Raw genomic sequence first — 11,676 nt, forward strand, 5'->3', positions numbered from 1 at the left:
TGTTAAAGGCTTCTTTTACTATCCTTTCTTTGTTTTACTGACAAAAATGAATTTGCACATCTTCTCCAGAACTGCCTTTTTCAAAAGGAAAGCGATTTTTTAAAATCTGTGTTAATTGATGCTGAGGGCAGACAGTTAATAAAAGAGATGTTAAATTGGCCTTTGAATAAGGAAAGAGAAAAAGAATGTGTGAGTGAATAAACAAATAAATAAAAATATGAACAAATATCTTTGGAAAGCACTCATATTTAAAACATATAACTTTCTGTTCCAGGGGGATACTGAACGTCCTCTGATATATGATAGCATTTTCAGAGGTGTCACTTCCTTTGAGAAGTATAGTAACCCCCCAGAAACCTAGCATCTACATTCTCCTTACAAAAAAAAATACCTCAACTGGATAAAAAAAAAAAAAAACCATTGCAGGAGCCATATGACATTCTTTTTTTCAAAGAAGAGAACTGAGGCAGCCACCCAGAGTTGTCAAGCAAAGGGGGTTTTAACTTGACCTTTCTAAAGAAACACCTCACAACCCTTTTAACCTCCTGTACAAATGACAGCCTGTCTGAAATAAAATTAGCAATGAAAAAACTGACTTTCTGCTTTTACTCTTCCATGATTAGCTAAGACTGCATCATCAATGTTCTCTATCCATGGAAGGAGATGGCCCTTGAGAAAAAGTTTCCCAGTTCAGTGACTTGTTGCTTTATTCAGAATTTGAGGACTGTCATTTCTGTGTTTGTCCTTAAAAGAAAGTCAGTTAGAATACTCTTCATTCTTCCAAATGAACCTGCAAAATATATTTGGCCTTTAATTTAGAGCCTGATATTCTATTCAATGTGAGAATGAGAGAGATGGAAGGAGATTTTCACTTCTTACTGTATACTCCTGTATGTTTTTATTTTTTACAAAATTTTACATTGTAAAGATAGTGAGAAAGATTCAGTGTATGTTTTAGATATTTGGAAATTTTAGAATTTGAGGTTAGAGATAGGCCAGAGCATTGCATTATTAATTACGAGTAGACTAAAGCTTCATATACCAATAGGTTTCTGTGTAGCCAGTATCTTGATATGTATTTTGCCTTAGTCAATTGATATATGCAAGCACTGAGCTTAATACTATGTTATTCTTAATAAAGTGTGATACATAATAAGAAAAATGGCTTTCTTTTTTCACCTACCATTCAATTTAATTTTTTTGTTATGCTGTTTCTCCAAAGAACTGATTTATTATAAGCTCATCCTCTCATAATCCTGACTGATGTATCTATTTTAACTCTTTAAACACTTCTTGAGGGCTCACTATATGCCAGACATTATTTCCAGCAGTATAAATACTAAGACATGATCACTGCCCTCAAAGTAGAAGACAAGAGAAATCCGTAATAAGAGGACATCATCTTTGAGTTTTACAGAATATATAACAAGACTGTCTACTGTGTTAAGAAGGTGATGGGGAGAAAGATAAATAGTATCTTACACTCCCAGAAGCCATCACAATTAGCCCTAAGAGTCTTCCTCAAACCAATACACATTTTTGATTCCTGACTGGAATGACAGACATTATGACAGCCTAGTGGAAAGATCACTGACCTGCAAGTCAGACTCTAGCTTCATCACTAGAAAGTGTAAGAACTTGAGCAGAAAATTAGCCTATGCCTCCATTTTTACATCTGTAAACTGGACATCACATTTATAATATAAAAGGATCTAAAAAGAAGTATCCCCAGAATTCGAAGTTCAGAGTTATCTGTCCTAGTTCACACCCCGTAAAATGGCTATCATCAAAAAAAAAAAAAATTAATAAAGCAGACAATAACAAGTGTTGGTGAGGATGCAGAGAAACTAGAACCCTCATATGATGGTGATGGGAATGTGAAATGACACAAACTGGAAAACAGTTCGGCAGTTCCTCAAAAGGTTAGATATAGTGTTAACATAAGACCTAGCGATTCCACTCCTAGGTACATACCCAAGAGAAATGAAAACATATAACCTCACAATGTTTATTCACAATGAAAATAAAAATAAATATGGTGTGTCCATACATAGTATTCAGCTATGAAAATATTGAGGTACTGAAACATGCTCTCATGGATAGCCTGTACACGGATGAACCTTGAAAACACTATACTAAGTGAAAGAAACCAGACAGAAAAGGCCACACATTCTATTTATAAGAATGTCCAGACTAGCCAGATCCATAGACAGAAAGTAGATGAGTGGTTGCCAAGTGGAAGAAGAAAGTGGGGAAAGGGGAGTGACTTGAATGGATAGGGGGTTTCTTTTTTGAAGTAACAAAAATCTTGGGGAATTTTATAGTGGTTATAGGTGCACAACATACCAATATACTAAAAACCACTGAATCGTACACTTTAAATGGTGAATTTTATGGTATGTGAATTATATGTCAATTTAAAAAAAAAAAGAGTTAGAGTTGTCTGTCCTCTGAAACAATCTAGAAGCCCCAACTTTAAATGAGTTTGTGGCCCCTATCAAAGCATCCCAGCCAAAGGGAGGAGTCATGAAGGTGCTGCTGAAGCAGGTCACGCAGCATCTCTAAGAAGCATCCTAGAGACAGGGAAATAACTGAAGAAAGCTTTCCTGTGATCTAATCTCTTATCACTAATATGCCTATGGAAAGGAGACTTTACTGGAGGGATAGACCAGTTTCTGGAAAAAGAGGGGTAATGAATCATTTATCAGTATGTATTATTGCAAAGATCATGCTGATTCTGGAGACCTATGTCAGCTCTTTTGGTAGCGACATCAATAGATTAACAAGAAGAAAGTCTTTTTTTTTTTTTTTAAATCAATTTAATATGGAACTTAAAGAAAAAGTTTTATGTTACGCATTAATTATTAAATTATATGCTTTTAGTTTTTATTTTATTGACATTGTAATACTAAAATATATTAAATGGTAAATGTCTTCTATATAATAAGCTATTTTTTTCTTTTGCTGAGACTATTCAGCTTGGATCCATTTCCACGTCTATCTCTTTATGTTTAAATCTAGCCTATCATGTAAACCAATGGTTTTCACTCTTTTCACTATTGTGGACATACCAGATGGGTGACTTCCACATGTGACATGGGCTTCTATGGCAATACCAGCAAGAGAAAGTCTTACTGGAAGGAAATATGACTTCAGATTCGGGATGGGAGTGAAGGGAGCTATGTATTCCCGTCTAACCAAGCAATCTTCTACCTTTAAGCTGATGTGTCTAAGGAGAAAAGAGGATTGTCCCAAACAAATAAAAAATGCCATTTATTCTGTCAGGTAATAGGTAACAAATCTGTTTTAGACATTGATGTTTTAGACATCAATCTCTTCCGAGTTTGGGTTCATGATTTAGGCCCCCAGAGCTTCAGCAAAGAGCACACCACAACACCAAGCTTCAGGAGTCCTTCTCACTTGCTCAGAGATACCACAAGCAGCAATTCTGCATCCGTCCCCGCCCATATCACTTCAGCAATTTTTTCAATTCCTATAAAAATATAAATATGCTTTTACCCTTCCCATGTTAGAAAAAAAAAGAAGAAACTCCTTTTTCAGGCATTTCCCCATTTCTCTGCTTTGCTTTACATCAGAACTCCTCAAATGGCATGTCTATATTCCGATTTCATTCCATTCTCTCTTAAACTCCAATGTGGCTTTTGCCCCACACTCTATAGAAATGGCTGTTGTCAAGGGCTTCGCCCTGTTAAACCCAGTGGTCAGTCTTCGGTCCCTTTTCCTTACCTTCTCAGCAGTATTTGACACCACTGAGCTCTTCCCACTCTCCTCTCATTCGCTTCTCTTGGTTTGAGCCCGCCATGCTCTCCCGGCACTCTGCTACTTCATAGGTCCTTCTTCCTCAGTCCTTATTGCTGGTCACTCCTCTTCATCACCTTCGTGCCGAGGTAACGACCCACCACTACATCCTGGGATCTTCTCTCTTCTCCATCCTCAGTCACTCCCTTTCCAATGGTATCTAGACAGTATGCTATCCATGTGCTGATAATTCCCAAATCTGTCTCTAGCTCAGACTTCTTCCTAGTTTCAGACTGCAGTAGCCAGCCTCTGTACCCTACGGCTCTGCTTGGATGCCTCATCAGCATCGCAAACACAACTTGTCCACAGCAGACCTCTGATCTTTCCCTCAACTCTAGACTTCCTCATTTTATTTCATGGCAACTTCATCCTCCCAGTAGCTCGCAACAAAAATTCTGGAGTATTTTTTGACTCCTCTCTTTCTCTTACACTGTACATCCCATCTGCAAGGAAATTCTACCCACGCTACCTTTAAAATATATCCAGAATCCATCCACCTCTCATGACCTCTGTTGCTACCACGTGGGCCCAGTCCATCACCCTCTCTGGCCACCCTCGCAGCAGCCAAAGTGACACCGTTCAGATACATCAGATCATGTCACTCCTCTCTGCTCAAAGCCCTGCCACGGCTCCTTATTTCACTCAGGGTAAACAGCAAAGTCCATACAGTGCCCAACAAGGCCTTCATGATTTTATCTCTCAGTACTTAGCTGACTTCATTTCCTTCTATATTTCACTCACTCACTTCTCTCCAAACCATACTCACCCTCCTGCTCTTTCTCAAACTCGCCAGGCCTGGGACCCACTTAGGGCTTGTCCTTATTCTGAAAAGCCAGAAAGGTGAGATGGTCATAACGGCTTCTCCCTAGGGTTCTGAGTCTATGCGTGTGAAAGGTCCTTGGAAGAGACTTACTAAATGTCAATTTTCTTTCTCCTTCCCTTTTTAAGTTTAAATTCCGTCTTCTTTCAAAATGTGGAAAGAGACATTTCTGTGTGTCTAATGAGACCATTCCAAATCTTGAATGCCTGTTACACACAAGGCACTCAGCCCTAAGCAATCTCCCTGCTAAGAACACTAAGAGAACTTATATGAAAGTGAGCTGTACTTTCTCTAAGCGGAAATCTGGCTACAAAAGTGATGTGTCTGTAGCCCTGGTTAATACAGTAAGAAGAGCAGAGGACCCAGGCCAGAGGTCCTGGCTTTCGCTCCGCCTCTGACTCCACCACAGGACTTTGAGGTGACCATTCAAGCTCTCTGTACCTCAGTTTCCACAACCTGTCAGTAAGCAAAGTAGACAAGAACATCTTCCAGTGTGTCAATAATATAAAACAGAGGACTTTCCACAGACATTTGGAACAACTCTGAACTTCTTACCACAAGGCCCTACATGAGCGGGCCTGTCTCGTTCACTCCACTCCAACTGCACAGACCTTCTCCCTCAGCTTCTCACACACGCACCTGCCCTCACACATACACTGGGCCTCACCCAGCTGCCCTCACACAGACACCTGCCCTCACACACCTGCCCTCATACACATTCTGGGCCTCACCCACCTGCCCTCACATACCTGTTCTCACCCACCTACCCTCACACACACACCGGGCCTCACCCACCTGCCCTCACACACACCTGCCCTCACACACACTGGGCCTCACACACATACACCCACCCCACAGGCATTCACATTCACACACACACTCACAAACACTCACACGCACACATACACTCACTCACCCACAAACCAGGTTTTCTCAGGTTGGCTCCTTTTCATCTGGCAGGTCTCAATTTAAATAATAGCTGCTCATGTAGAACCTCAGACAAAGGAATCACCTGCCCCTTGCTTGGATACTGCAGAGGTATATAAGCTGTAAGAAATCTAACCCAGGGGAGCTCGTGCTTGGTGCTATTAAGCCCACGTGCTCTGCCGGCATTAAATTCTCCTTCCTCTAAAAAAAATAAAATAAAATAATTAATAAATAAATACATACATACATACATACATACATACATAACAGCTGCTCAGAGAAGCCTTTTCTGACCACCCTCTCTAAAACAGACCCTCCCTAGTAGTCTCGATTTCAGTACCCAACTTTTTTCCTTTATGATACTTATAACAACTTACAATCATTGCATGTATTTATAAAAGTCTCCCTTAGTAGATTCTATGCTCTATAAGGTGTGGAGAGGAGACTTTTCTGTGTTGGGACTGCTGTCTGACCTGCCAGCAGGATCCAGGCCAGAATGGAGACTGTCTGACCATAATCGATGTTCATTCTGACATGAACCAGCGCCCCTCCCTGCCTTCTGCTTCATGTTGGTTCCTGGCATAGGCCATTGTCCTAAGCTGTTCAAGCGTGTAAAATAATGTCCAATATCTGGTAGCATTCATAAACTACCACTGGTGACTGTCCCCACCTTTACCCTGTATAATTCTCTGGCTCCTATTAAGCATCACAGGAATCCATTTCATCTTGCAGCCACCCAAGACACACCTGTATGTAAGTCTCCCTTAAACAAACTCTACTAATTATCATATTGAACAGTCTAGCTTCTTTCTTTGGTCTTTCCCTGCCCTCTGCTTATGGACATAGATTTTCAGTCTCGGGTCTTTTCCCTGGGTCTGTGTGTGCTAATAACTGGCTAGCCAGCAAGAGACCAAAGAAATGGGCCTTGGGAAAGAGGCATCTGTGGAGAAAATCCCAGGTTGGCCATCTAATTCCATGTGGAGAGGGGTGGCCTTTATATTAAATGTGTGTGGACCACCACGTGAGTATGGGGAAGCCTAGAAAGCACTGGCTGGCCTCATGTACTTCTCTGAAGAACTACACATAACACATTGAGGCAAGGAAAGAAAGCACAGGGCTGCAGCTGAATGCTGACTGCTCTTATGGGCTGTTTGGCTGGCCACTGAAACCCAGCCAGAGGTGGAAGCCAAGGTTAGGAAATTAGAGGGAGAAGTGGGGCAGCTACTTAGGGAGCTGGATATGTGCCAAGCAATCTATGTCCCAGTGTTCAAAGGACCTGACCAGGCTACTTTTACAGCAGGAACGAAAGCAAAGATTTTGCAAGCAGCCCCAAGTATATACTAGAGGATGATAAGCTCCATAGTGAGGCAGAACATTTATGACATCGGGCAATCTATCATGGATCTAGAAAAAACCGACTTGTCCTGAGAATGCAACCTGTTGAAAGACTCAGAACTCAGGCAGAGGAAAAGAAAAGGGAGAAAGAAATGCAACTGGAAAGAAAAGGCCGGTGAGGATAACCGAAAAGCAAATGTGGCATGATTTGGTTGCTGCAGGGAACTCCAGCAGAAAAGATTGACCACGGGCTTGATGTAGTGCTAGTGAGGTTATGGAAAGCTTTAACATCAGAACAACAGTTCTACCCAATATCCTCTGTTCCCCCAGAGAACACCCCAACAGGTCAGGGGAGCCCTCTTGGATTTCTTCCTACTCTGGTTGCGTGCTTCCCACCCCCCAGTATAGGATGAAGGCCAAGATCATCCTCAAGAGAGAGCCACAGCGGGGCATCTGAGGCCTCATGTGGAACTTAACCATTCATTGTCCACAAGAAATAAAAAGAGTAACTGCTTTGGTTGACACTGGTGCTGCATGTACCATAATACATACTAATCTTCAGAAAATCTCTGGTCTTCTCTTGGATATGGAGGCCAGACTGTAATGGTTGGGAGAATTCCCCATATTCTGCAAATTGGGCACTCCCCTTCAATATGAGGTTTTTATTTCCTCAATCCCGGAGAACATACTGGATATTGACATCCAACAAGACCAGACTTCACAAACCTCTACTGGAGAAATCCACCTTTGAGTACATGCCATCAAATTGATTCTGAGAGGCAATGCCAACTGGGAACCAGTTGGTTCACCACTACCATGGAAGGTGGTGAAAATCAGACAATACCTACTATTGGGAAGACACATCCAAGAGCTCGACCATGTGGGCATTGTGTCCTCTGCACAAGATGGCTTTAATAGCCCCATGTATCCAGTAAAAAAAACAGATAGCTCCTGGAGGATGACAGTAGACTATAGAGAGCTAAATAAGACAGTGCCTCCTCTTCACGCAGCTGTGCCTAATGTTGCCACCATATCAGACACGTTAGCTACTGTCCTAGAAATGTATCATGTTGTACTGGACCTGGCCAATGCCTTTTTTAGCATACCTCTGGCTATGGCATCCCAAGATCAACTTACTTGGGAAGAGCAAAAATGGACTTTCCAAGTGCTCCCTCAAGGTTATTTACATAGCCGCACCATTTGTTATGGAATAATGGCCTGGCATTGGTCACTGCTTTCTTTCCAGAAAAATGCACCCATTACATTAATGACATAATGTTAACATGTGAAGATTTGCCTATACTGCAGAAAACCCTACACGTCTTACTGGACTACTTACAGAAGAAAGGATGGCCAATGAATTTGCAGAAAATCCACAGCTCAGGCACTGCAGTAAAGTTCTTGCCAGTTGTACAGTCGGTAAGACCCACATTGTTCCTGAGGCATCATAGACAAAGTACAAGCTTAACCCACAATAAAAAAAATGTGAAAAGGTACAGGCTTTTTTGGGAATTTGGGGGTATTGGTAAACTTTTACAGCCAATTTAGCACAATGTCTTTGCCCCTTGTATTGCTTAGTAAAAAGGGAACACATCTGGGACTAGGGACCAGAACAACAGGCTGCTTTTAAGAGAGCAAAAATACTAGTTAAAGGTTTAAAACTCTTGGACTCTCCCAGGTGGGGTTGCCGTTTACATTAGATGTCTCAGTGACTCCAGGAGACAAGGGCTGGGCAAAAACAGTGAAAGGAGAGAGTGCCCCTTGGATTCTGGTCCCAACTGTGGAGGGGGGCAGAGATCAGACACACCCTGTAGGACAGCAACTACTGGCAGCATATAAAGCACCTCTGTAGATGAAACCTCTTACTAAGGAACACCCTTATGTTATGGTGAGAACTTCTCTCTTTATCAAGGGGTGGGTTGGCAGTGGGTTCCACTGACTGCCTCTGCCATGGCTCGGACTCCTACCTGACTAAATGGCATGCCTACCTACAGCAGAGGAGTACTGTCAATAGTTCTCTGTCTTTAGAGATGGAGAAACTATTAGGCCATATTGGTTATATAAACCATCCAATTGCTCTTGCTCCTATCCATGTGTCAGCACCTGAAATCTATTAAAAAAAAAAAAAAAAAAAGAATAGGTACACCAATGGATCTAGCTGCCTTGCTCCTATCCATGTGTCAGCCCCTGAAATCTATTTAAAAAAAAAAAAAAGAAGAATAGGTACACCAATGGATCTAGCTAGGGCAAATCTGTCTACCTGGATAGATAGAAACAGGAACAAACCACAATAGGCAGCAGGCTGAGTTAAGAGCTGCCTGGTCAGTAATAACACACAAACTTTGCTGATCCTATGCACAGACAATTGGGCCATTTTGAAAGGATTGACTCTGTGGCTCTGGCAATAAAAGATGGAGGGGTAGATGATTATGGAGAGACTATTATGAGCACAAGAGATAGAGAAAAAATATTTGGGCTCACTTACAAGAGCCCCAGGCAGACCTTGTTGTATTCTGTGTCCCTGTCCATAGGGCATGCACGCCCATAGGTAATCAGGAAGCTTTAGCAAAAATACACACTTTTTCAACTGACCAATCAGTTGACACTGCAGATTGGGTATACCAAAAAAAGAAAAAAGGGCACTGAAGTGCCAGATAGGATGGTGCATCACCAAGAAAGCCAGACTGCCCTTAAAATATGTCGATCTGATTAATGCACCCTGCCCTGTCTGTTCCAAACGACACCCTAGATAACTGCCACGGGAACCAGAGACCATCCACTGAAGCCCTCAACTGGTAAGAGACTGGAAAATTGATTACATAAGCTTTCTCCCATTGAGTGAGGGCTTTATATGTACCCTGGTTTTCTAAATACCACATCTGGCCTGACTCAAGCCTTCCCATGTCAGTGAGCAAATCAAGCTGCCACCATAAAAGTTAAGTACTATGTACAAGTACCCCCATCAGATAGATGGCAATCAGGGGTCACACTTCAAAAGACATGATGTACAGGACTGGACAAAAGAACACAGCATTGAATGGAGATCCCACCTCTCATATAACCTGCAGGCATGGTAGAACAGAAAAACAGTGTCCTAGGAAAGCTATGTTGGTCAGGTGGACAAAATTGCTTTCCCAAGGGTTAATATATTTAAATGACCAACTGGTTTGGTCATTTAAATATATTACCCTATTGCCCCATATACCAGATTGGGAACTCAGGCTGAGGCATCCAATACTCTAAGGGTATGGAACTCATGCTGAGGCATCCAATACTGTAAGGGTATGGAAAACAAAGGGTACAGCAATAGTTCTGACCCTTGCTGTGGACCAGAGAACAATAGTATCAAGGGCACCGAGCTCATCACCCTGGGAGAGGGGACCATCTACTAGAATTTACAATGAGATATTATTCCAGGATAGGTCGGTTACTTCATGCCCCGGAATGAGAAGAAACTGTCCAATATCCAGTGGGATCTTGTTATTCAAATGCAGTCGGGAACAGTGGAAACACACTATGAGTGGACCTGGATGCACACCATCAAAAGAGGAGAGAAGGCAGCGGTTCTAGTCTGGCATATTACTGAGCCCATCCACCTCTTGGCACCGGAGAACATAACCTTCCCCAGCCAATATGTGTGGTTTACTCAGCCTGGCCAGATTCCCAAGGCTGTGACCACATTGACATCTAAAGATCAGGCTGCAAGTGTAATTCCTGTAGAAAAAGATGATCTCCCACTTCAAGTACCTATGAAATATTTGCCTTTCCAACCTTAGCGAAGGGGCATCTGTGTCACCATCCAGACAAGATGTTCTGTTTTTAGACCAGATAAATTTGCTAATATCTCTTCTATGTTATACATTGGTTTGGGCCTTGGGGTAGAGGGGGCATGGTATAAAAAATTGTTACTACTACTTAGATTGCTTCTCTTAATTTGTCTTTTTTCTTGTATGTGCCTATATTGTTGCTGTAGATTGTATTTTCATGCAGTCAATTGGCAGCTAGGCAAGCTACCTGCCTGATATCGAAGCCCCTTGCTGACCACTCAGGTCATCTCGCAGAGGAGGGGTGGCACGTGAGATTGTAAGAGCTAGTCATGAGGTGTGGAGTGTGGAGGAGAGACTGTTCCATGATGTGACTGCTACCTGAGCTGGACCTGGGCCAGAATGGAGATTGCTTACCACAAATGCCTTTGAAAACTGGCTGATTACGATCATGTTTATTCTAACACAAATCAGCACCCCTCTTCTGCCTTTCTGCTATGTGCTGGTTCCTGGAACAGGCTGTTGTTCTGAACTGGTCGGTAATGTCTTGTATCTGGTAGCATTCGTGTACCTGTGACTATACCCTCCTTTTATCCTACATAATTCTCTGGCACCTGTTAAGTGGCCCAGGGATCCATTTTGTCTTGCAGTCAACCAAGACCTTCCCATATGTCGGTTTCCCTTAATCAACTAATTACCATACTTGAGTGGTCAGCCTCTTTCTTTAGTCTTTCCTTGTCTTCCACTTATGGAGATAGATTTTCAGTCCCAGGACCTTTCCTGGGATAAATGGCAAGGATTAAATCTGTTTTACTCACTTTTGCTTTTTATCCCCAGCATTTAACATTGTGTCTGGCATCTAATAGACATTCAATAAATATTTGTGTAATTAATTAATTAATTGATTGATTAATTAATATGATTGCATCCATAATCCCCAGTAGCAAATAACTCCTCTACTACTGTAGAAAGAAGACAGAAAATTCAAATACAAATTCATGTAACAGCATG

The sequence above is a fragment of the Pteropus alecto genome, unplaced genomic scaffold, assembly GCF_000325575.1.
Source record: "Pteropus alecto unplaced genomic scaffold, ASM32557v1 scaffold73, whole genome shotgun sequence".
NCBI lineage: Eukaryota > Metazoa > Chordata > Mammalia > Chiroptera > Pteropodidae > Pteropus > Pteropus alecto.